The 10,112-nt window shown below is 51.3% G+C and overlaps 1 protein-coding gene across 2 annotated transcripts in view; it reads left to right on the top strand.

Moving 5' to 3' along the window:
• The first annotated feature begins 1,084 nt into the window (after positions 1-1,084).
• The window catches only part of PPFIA4 (PTPRF interacting protein alpha 4), a 52,725-nt gene continuing 43,697 nt past the window's right edge, over positions 1,085-10,112 (top strand). For both annotated transcript variants that reach the window (XM_025384911.1, XM_025384903.1), the window contains exon 1: positions 1,085-1,193. The gene's annotated coding sequence lies outside the window, so the exon portion shown is untranslated. The remainder of the gene's footprint in view (positions 1,194-10,112) is intronic.

The raw sequence follows: 10,112 nt of genomic DNA, 5'->3' as shown, positions 1-10,112 counted from the left end.
AAGAGGAGGGGTAGTCTTGCTGTCTCAGGGGTGGCGGGGAAGGAAGAAAATCTGCATGTAAGTGGCCCTATGCAGTTGAAGGCTGTGTTGTTCAAATTCACCAATTTAGCTTCACTTACCACCCCTCAGATCAGAATTACCCAGATTTCCCTGTCTTCAAAGAGACGCAAGGAAATTATGCCAAATGGTGAATATATAGGGTGGAAGTTAAATGAGAGAAGGTTGTATGTGTCATTGATCTCAGCTATGGCATTTGCTGCTGATACAGAACATGCTCTGTATATGTCTATAAATACATACACGTGAACACATTGCATGTATATGAAAATTGTTCACACTTTTAGTGGTGCTTACTGGGTATTGGTAAAGGATTGAGTAGGCACACTGTGATGAAACTTCACAAAGCAGATGGAAAAGATGCATTAATAGCCACAGGGGGCAGGGTAAGGGAGCAATTCAGGAAAATGGAGAGGCTTAGCTAAAATTTGTCAGTCAGTAATTCTGGCATTTGAGACTTGTTTTCATACTATGTATATGTAATAGACAAACCATTTTGTAGTAACAGTGTTAGAACAGCCAGGTGCCTGAAGGCAAGCGACACAATTCACTGAACTGCATACTACAGATGTAGTATCTGGATATCAAGTTTCCCCACTTAAAAAACGGGTGCGATCAAAAGAAAAGCAAGTAATGGACAGGAGAGAGCAAGTGTGAAAGGTAGCAAACTATTGACAACAGTTACAAGGCCGAGACTAAGGCCAATTTAGGGAACAGGCTGTTAGACTCGGAACAGGGGCGAGTTCAGAGGGAGGGGGCAGAATGTTGGCAGTACTCCTGTGACCTGAGACCCTCCTCCTGCAGGGTAAAACCCTGGCACTTTGCCACCTCCGAGGCTGAACCAAGATGGCGCGCAGCCTCAAAGCGGCGCTCTCGTCACGTGCCGGGACCGGAGGCGCTTGGGGGCGGGAGGCGTGGCCTCGGGCGCGGCAGCCTGGCCCCGCCCAGGGGGCGGAGCTTGGGGGGGGTTGTCCACGGAGGAAGGGGGCGGGGCTTCGCGGCCGGGCGCTTGGGCGGCGGAGGTTGCAGCTACCTCGGCGCCGGCTCGGTTCTAGGACGTGTCGGTGTGCACCGGTCGGGGGCGGCTCCCTGCTGCCTCCGAGCCTAGCTGCCTGGCCTTCGGCATTTGCAGGCAGGTGAGCGCCCAGAGCTTGGACTGGGGTAGGATGCGTCTTTTCCCCACCTCCAACTCCCCTCGACAGTTTGGGGAGGGGTCTCGTCTATCGTGCCTCAGGAAACAGCCCTTTTTGACTCCCCATGTGCTGTCTCCGGCAGGCGTCGGTACGGCTCCCCCCGCCGCCCCTCGCCAGCCTTTGCGGTGCCCTGTGCCCTTGGGGGTGAAGATGGGGGCGATGCCCGATCTGCGGGGAGGGTGTGGGGTGCGCCCTCTGCTCCATCGGCTTCGGGGGAGGGGGCCGAGTTGGCGAATCTCCCGGTGGGAACGGAGCAGACTGCGCCCCCATTTCCCCTCCAGGAGAGTCAGAAAAAGCGCCTCTCGGCTCCGAGGCTAACCCCACTCCTTTAGGGACGCGCTTCTGAGGAGCTGAGGTCTTCGCTCTTCGCGGGGGTCTTAATCCTTCCCGCGTTCCTCATAGCACCCCTGTTCCTGTTGCTAGCTCTCCATTCCTCGAACTGCCAGCCTCAGTCTGTGGCAGAGATGCCCCCATCTCCGCAGTGCCAGGGCGGTGGGGTGGAAGGAGCGGCCAACCCGAGGCCTGGTGGGGGTGGCGACAGGGGTGGGCGCAACAGGAAAAGAGGGCTGGAATAGAGGTGCCTGAACTGGAGGGTGGGAGTGGGGTGCTGACTTACGTCCATGCAGTAGGGATGTTTTCTAGCACAGATTTTGAGGTTTTGATGGTGGGTGGGAAGAGAGAGGTCGGGTTGGAGGACTTGGAGACATGGTGTAGGTGGTTTTTTTTGAGAAGGAAGAGGGATCCAGGACAAGGTGCCACTAGGCGCTGATGTCACCTTTGAGGAGAGGTGTGCTGGTAGTTTCCATCAGAGGAGCGGAAGAGTTGAGGCTGTTCTGTGTGGAGAGCAAGTGGTTAAGGAGCCTTTGCTTAGCAGGGAGATCCCCTCCTGGTGTGCGCTTAAGGGTCCTCTCCAGGAGCCAGGTTCCGGGGATTTCCCATAGTCCTTTCCAGAGTTGTTGGATCTGGTACCTAGTACTTTGTTCAACATCCAGCAAACATTTATTGGACACCTACTATCTGCCGGATACTATGCTCGGTGCTAGGTCTTCTGAAGGCAATTTACAGCCACGGAGCAGCTGAAAGGTACACATAGTAGGCACACATAGTAGGTATTCTGTTAACACCTCCCTCACCCCCCACCCCCATTCTGTTACATTACTGTTGGATTAGAAAAAGAAAGAACTGTGTCCACGTACTTTCAAGCAGCTGTCTGAACTAGACTGCAGCCTACACACCCCCTACCACTATTAACTGGCCAGGTAGTCCCAGGGAAGCTGCCTAAGCAAAAGGGCAGCTTGAATGATTTTCCTTGGTTATTTTCTCAGATTTTGTCCTGAGGTTTGAGGAGGCTTCCTGGGATAAATGGTATCTCAAAGTAAGGAGATAGTGAATGACAAAATGGTTATTGGGGGCCAAGAATGTCCTAGACACTCTGCGTTGTGGGAGACGCCATCTCTGGAAGATGGAAGAGTGTGGGGGAGGAGGGCGTGGAAGGGAATTCTTGTCCAGTGGGGTTGGGGTTTGTGCTGCTGAGCATGTCATGATGTCAGAACTGTGCAGTGCATGAGGTCTGGCTGCTGGGCTGTAAAGGAGGGCTGGAGGGGCAGGGCATGGCAGGCAGCCAGGCTCCTGGGTCTCGTCTCTGAGTTGATTGCTGAAATCTTAGAGTTGGAAAGAGTTGTCAGGGATGGCTTGTAGTTCCTCATGGAGCCTCCGAGGATGGCAGAGCTAGAGCTAGGCAAGAGAATGAGTAGTCAGGCTGTGGTGGTGATGAGGTGGGGATGAAGGCTTAGCAGGGCCAGGGAGCTGGGTGCTAAGGGGGTTTTAAGATACGGGCGGCTAGCCGAGGCCTTCGAATGCCAAGGACATTCTCCCCTGGGCTTTAGGCCCTACTGTGTTGGCTCCATAGGTGAGTTACTGTAGAAACAAGGCATGGCAATTGAGTGGTATGGAGGGGTGTGTGTGCGTGTATGTGCACACGTGCATGTGTGTGCACATGCGTGAGTGTGTGTGCTTGTGCTTGTGTTGGAGAGGAGAAGTGGTGGGGAGCAGGGAGGATTGAGGGAGTGAAAACTGCCTCAAAGTCTGGGTCCCACGTAGGGAATTGAGAGAAATGGAGGGGAGGGAGTGGGGTCAGAGGGAGGGACAAGTGTGTATTGCAGCCACATGAAGTCACCATCTGTCCCCCTCTGGCCTGCTAGCTCACTGACCTATAATTAGCTCTGGAGGGCATACGGTGCTGGCTCACAGGAGCGTGGCACTTCGGGTGGCCAGCAGAGTGGAGGATTCCGAGGGACCATGGTCCTCGATGTACTGTGGAAGGGGCTGCTTCTAGGGGACCCTCTGCATTTGCTATACTGGGAGGGGCCTGAGGCAACTGAGAATGTCACAGGGACAGCGCTGGTGGGGGAAACAGCAGTGGGGGAAGGAGCTCTAAGCGAGGATGGCAGGAGACTCCAGGGCTGGGCTGAGCCTGAGGCCTCCCCGCTTGTTGCCTGGCTGCTGGCACAAGAAGCACGATTGCTGCCCAGCTCATTGCTCTGCTTTCAGAGAGGCTCAGGTGCTGCAACCTCAGGGCCTCCTTCAGGTATCTCCATCCCCCGAGGTGAAGTCAGCTCTAGCATGTAGTAGCCACCTGCCTTTCACTTGGTGACTGAGAGGCCTTGGCTGGGGCTGCTTCGTTTTGAGAGAGCTGGAGGAGAAGCTGCCACCAGGTAATTCAGTTGTTCAAACTCCAAGTGGTGTTCAGCACTGACCCCCTGACTGTGCCAGAGACTGAGTGTTTGGTCACGTGCTTCTCTGTACTGCTGTCCAGTGATTACATGTGTATCTGTGTTCTCTCAAGTAGCCTGTGGACTTTCTGTCTTACATGTCTTTTGCTTTCGTAACAGTATCGGATGCATGGAAATCACTCAGTAAGTGATTGTTGGATTGAATTGAAGAGGTCTGTCTTCTGATCCCGAGTTCCATGAAGCAGGGCCTCCTTGCCACTGGAGATATTTAACCTGGAGCAGCGAAACATCTGGGGACCCAGGACACTGGTGTTACATCCCTGTGGGGGCATTAGATGCTGTGGGCAGTAGATGAAGTGAAAACTCCCCAGTCTCTCATAAAGCATGGCAAATGGGTTTATAACCCTGAACAGTAATATGAATGTATAGTATGATATATATGTATTTTATATTATGTAAATATATACTGTATATACTACTGTACAGTGATTTTACAAAGAGTACATATGCACAATATAATTTTGTAGTAAAGTGTCAGATGAAATAGCCGATTTGATTTTAGAGGCCTTTATTGCTTATTTCACCCAGCTGTTAGAGTTGAATGCTCAAAAGTTAGAGATCTACTTGATGTGCCTTCATGGCCACTGTCTTCAGATAGATAACTGTCATTTCAAAGAGAGATGGGTTTTCCATTCAATGGAAGAAAAAGCTTCCGTAGAACGATGAAACCTTCCTCATTTGATAGTGAGCTCCTTGTTCCTGAAGGATAATCAGGTCAAGACTGGGCTGCCAGGGATGTTGTGAAAGAAACTCCCACACAGGGTGGGAGGTGGCCTTTGTGACCTCCGAGAGCCCTTCTGAGTCCAGCTGTGGGGTGAGGCTGGTTGGGAGAGGGCCTCAGCAGCTGCTTCAGAAGATGGCTCTCCTTTGGCCTAGAGGAGCGCTGCTGGGACTGGAGGCCTGGGGAGTGGGGCCGGGCCTGGAGCTTTGCCTGAGCTGTTCTGTGAGGAGTGAGCATTTTGGGACATGCAGGGGGGCGACCCCAGCAATCTCATGGACATGGAGGCCTGGGCTTGGGAGATGGTGCAGTGCATCCCCGATGGGTGGGGGTAGGTAGAAAGTTGGGGTGGCCCCAGTTCCATGACTTCAGCTCAAACTAGGCTAGTTGTGGAGCGCCCCAAATTTTTGGTCCTACTTTGGGGCAGAGCACCTGGAGCTAGTGGAGCTTTCATTCTTTCAGTATCACCCCATCCCTCCCTCCTCTCTCGCTCATACCTTCTCACACAGGTTCAAGGCCACACATGGACTTACACTGTCTCATGACCACCAATACACTTTCATGATCACACACGCATACTGGCACAAGCTCTCACAGCCCCCATGTGCTCCTGTGAGCATGTGTGATGTTATGAATCCCAGGTGCTTGTGCATGTATGACCATACACATTTACTGTCATGGCTGTGTACCCACACGTGTGTTCTCATGACCACAATTATATGCAGTCATGAGCCCTGATGTACTTATGACCACACACATCTACACACTGTCATGAGTCTATACACCTACTTGCTCTCATGCTTATGCTCTCAGGACACCATACTTATGACCATAACTTTACACACAGACATACACACAACATACACACGCTCTCTCTCTGCCCCTTTCCCCCTCTCTCTCCCTATTGCCCACGCTGGAGTGCAGTGGCATGATCATGGCTCACTGCAGCCTCAACCTCCTGTGTTCAAGTGATCCTCCCACCTCAGCCTCCCTATTAGCTGGGACTACAGGTGCATGCCACCATGCCCAGCTAGTTTTTGTATTTTTAGTAGAGATGGGGTTTTGTCATGTTGCCCAGGCTGGTTTCAAAGTCCTGAGCTTAAGCAATCTCCCTGCCTTGGCCTTCCAAAGTGCTACTGAGCCCAGGGCTTATGCCCGAGGTATGAACTACTACTGTGCTGGCTTCTCTTCCTTTTTGCCACACATATATACCATGCATTCTCACGATGACACACACATTCTGTTGCATGAAGACACATGACACCCCCCCATTCTCTTTTCATACTGCCCTCCACTTCTGTGACCACATACAAATGCACATTTTGTGTGATGCCTACATTCCTACCTGCAGTTCTGTACTCTGGACTTTTTACACCTGGTGCCTATTAGCACTCTGGACCATCCTCTTCTCTGCTCTGCGATGGCTCCCTAATCTGATGGGTTGTTCTACGAATGCAGTGACTTTGAGGATCGTGTTTAACATTTGTCCCACATGGATCCCTAGTTTTGAAATATTTTTATTCTCCAAATTTGCCATGCTTATTACTTTGTTTCTTCTTCTGCAAACATTATTTGAGGACATTTGTGTTGATTAATGGCTCTGATTAGCAGAAGATGCCTAGAGTTTTCTCTGGGAATGTACTTAATGATGTAAGTTTAGCAAAAGCTGTGTCTGTGTTCGGTGGTGCAGAATCATATTTTGGCTTGGTAACTATATGATCTCTATTAGACATTTGGAGTGTGGAAAATAGTTGGTTGGCTCCTGGTGTTACTTGTGTAGCATTCCCAGGGTTGTCATTGTTGCACTGATGTACAGCCTTTCTGAGAACGTTGTTTTTTTTTTTTTTTTTTTTAAAAGCAGGGGCCTTCTGTAGACGATATTTAAACTAGGGATTTTCTAACCTCTTCATGGACTTGGAATCCTTTTATACGATTGAAACCTTAATCAGATGTCCCATAAAACGGACAGATTTGCAGTTGATGGGATTAAAGTAAGAAAAGGGAATTTAGAGCCTTTTGAATTTGTCACACCTCTTCACCCTCCTTTTGGCCCTGGACTGCCCCTAAAGGTACTTTGTCATAAAGCTTAGCTTGCAAACCCCAGTCTTAAGTTAAAGAGGTAGGTGTGATGTCTATAATTTTGGGTATTTCAGAAGAGGAACTATTTGCGGGTGGGAGCTCAGAGGCTTGTAATTCTCCCTTCCCCGCTGGTTTTTTTTTTTGTTGTTGTTTTTGAAATAGGGTCTTACTCTGTCACCCAGGCTGGAGTAAGCAGTGTGATCTTGGCTTACTGCAGCCTCCATCTCCTAGGCTTAAGTGATCCTCCCACTTTAGCCTCCTGAGTAGCTGGGACTACAGATGCATGCCGCTGTGCCCAGCTAATTTTTTTTTTTTTTTTTTTTTTTGTAGAGAGGATGTCTCACCACATTGCCTAGGCTGGTCTTGAACTCCTGGGCTCAAGCAATCTCCCAATTCATCCTCCCAAAGTGCTGGGATTAGAGGCATGAGCCACCATGCCCGGCCTTCCCCATTAGTTTTGACATTAGTCCTCCTAGGGTGGCAATGACAAGGGTGACCATATGGCCAGGTGAAACCTGTGTTCTGGTGTGATTGTTAACAGTGGTTTACTGTCTAAACCATGACCCTGTAAACCAAGAGAGTCCTGGTATGGACAGTAAGTTGTGTGCTCACTCAAGTGATAGGCCATGTCTTGGGAAGAAGTGGTCCATGTCTAACTCCTGGGGAGCAGCTGGAGAGCTGGGCTTCACAGACTCAGGCCCAGGGGAGCCTGTCTGAACAGATGCTTCCTTCCATGTCCCCTGAATGAGCCTGGCATTAGGAGGCTTAGTGTATTCAGAAGCTGGTGCTAACCTGTGCTTGGGCGGCATTTTATACTTAGAACTGTTTCATGTCTGTTACCTCTTTGAGCCTCATGACAACCTGTGAGAACGCTAGAGTGTATTGTATGTTACAGTGTTCCTTTTCCAGACTTGGGAACCTGAAGCACAGAGGGGTAAAGTCTCACTGCTAGTCGTGTCGGGGGCCCAGAGAACTGGATGCTTTTGAAGGGATCTGTGGCTAGCAGTGGAAACTCTTAAGTAGGGCTCTTCCGAGAGTTTTTTTGCTGGGAATGGCTTCCTGTAGCCAGAATAGATGTTTAATTTTCTTATTGTAGTTCACTGGGCCCAGACTTGAGGCGCTCTGGGAGCCTAGGGTGCTGAGAGTTCATTAACACTTACGGAGTGTTGCTGGGTGCTGATCTCAGCACTTTGTGTAGGCTGACTGTAGACATCCTGTGTCCCAGCTGTCTGAGGTGGGTACTGTTATCATCCCCATTCACAGAGGATATGGGGAATGGAAGCTCAGAGAGATTCAGGATCTTCCCAGGGTCACCTGCATGGTCAGTGGGCATGACAGCCTTCGGAATCATTAGCTGCTCTGGAGTCTGCCTTTCAAGACAGGAGCAGCCCCCATCTTGCTCTCAAGAAGGTTTAATTTTCAGACCGAGTGTGGTGGCTCACGCCTGTAATACTAGCACTTTGGGAGGCCGAGGTGGGCGGAGAGCTGAAGTCAGGAGTTCAAGACCAGCCTGGCCAAAATGGTGAAATGCCATCTCTACTAAAAATACAAAAACAAACAAACAAACAAAAAACAAATTAGCCAGATGTGGTGGCGGGCGCCTGTAATCCCAGCTACTCAGGAAGCTGAGGTGGGAGAATCACTTGAACCTAGAAGGTGGCCATGTCAGTCCTGTTTTGGAGTTCCCCTTCTTTGAAGTCAGTCAGGGATGGACTGCCCTGGAATGACCGTCAGCACAGGTCTGTTCAGTTCCATGTGTGTTAGGGCCCTGTGTTAGAGTACTCAGAGATGGGTCTACAGATGAGATGATGTGAAGTAAGAGAAGTCCCATGAACAGAGGTATAACTAGAGGGCAGTGCTGGCTCAGCGGAAGGCAGATCTCACACATTGGAGGGATCAGAAGAGACTCCATGGAGGAAGTGGTGTTTGAGATGAGCTTAGCAGGGTGATCTAAGCTCATTAGACCAACATGGAAAGGGAGATGAGAGGCAGACCAGTGAGGAGCTGGACGAACAGGAGCTATAGGTGGGCCCTGGAAACAGGCCTCAGTGAGCAGGGCTAGGGAAGGGCTAGGGAGCAGCAGGAGAGGAGGTGGGGCTGGATTTCTGGAGGAGAGGATGAATGAGGGCCAGGCTTCTGGGGGTGCAGAGCTGGACAGGGAAGAAGGAGAAACTTCTGGGCAGCCTGAGGCATGGGCAGCTGGGCTGCAGGCCCACGGCGGGGAGAGTGTCTGAGAGTCCCAAGGATGAGGGCTCCCAAGAGTGTCTGTTTCTGCAGTGCCTATGGGAGTCGGGGGCAGTGAGGGGGAACTCAGGGAAGCTGCCTACAACTTGCTGTGGAACCAGCTGCGGGCTGGGAGCAGAGATTTGGGTGCATGGAGGACGGGGCCTTGCAGGCCTCATGACCATCTTGGCTGCTCTGCAGAGGCCTTCCCCCAGGCTGGAGGAGGAGAGGGACAGGGAAGGCTGAGGGGAGCTGTCCTCCGGCTGCCATCACCCTGATGAGGGTGGGGAAGGTTTGTTGGAGGAGACATGAAGTCTGAAGGGGTTGTCTTTACCCTCTCTCTTCTTCCTCCTTCTTCTACCCTTCTTTGGCATGAGACAGACGAATTGAATCCTGGTTCTTCATTTCACTAGCTGCATAGACTTGGTTACATGACATTGCATCTCAGTTCTCACTTCTGTGAAATGGGAAGAAAAATTACATCTTCCTTGCAAATAATTATGAGGATTAAAATAATTCATACCATTTGGAAGCACAGTGCTGGGCACATGGTAAATGTGAGTGACTCATAGCAGCTCTGGCGACCGTTATTTTTCTGGAAGACCCCCGCCCTCCGCATTTCCTCAGATCCTCCCCCGACCTCCAGTCGGACGGGTGTCTGACCCTCCCCTTTTCCCTCATAGCTGCCACCTGGAGGCTCCATTTTTGCCGAGCTGAATAGCCCCTCAGACGCTCCTAGCAGCCTTGCCCCGGGCTGTGGTCTCCGCAGGGGCTGGCAGCCTTACCCTTGTCCAGCTCTCTCCATGGCCGGGCCTGCCATCTGGTAGGCAGGAGGGAGCCAGGCCTGTGTGTGGGGCCAGCCAGAACAACAGACCCAAGTGCCCATCCCTCCTGTGTGTTAGGAAAAGGTGGGGGTGACTTTTGGGATGCCAAAGAGGCCCCCAAGTTGCCTCTTCTGTGCTTCTGAAGGCCCAAGGCCTACTTTTTGTCTAATCCCCCACCCCCTACACGCACACTCACACCCACTCACTCTTGAGCCCTCTTCTGCTG

Source organism: Theropithecus gelada, chromosome 1, assembly GCF_003255815.1.
Source record: "Theropithecus gelada isolate Dixy chromosome 1, Tgel_1.0, whole genome shotgun sequence".
In the NCBI taxonomy this organism is placed as follows: Eukaryota; Metazoa; Chordata; class Mammalia; order Primates; family Cercopithecidae; genus Theropithecus; species Theropithecus gelada.
This window is presented reverse-complemented; position numbering and strand designations above follow the sequence as displayed.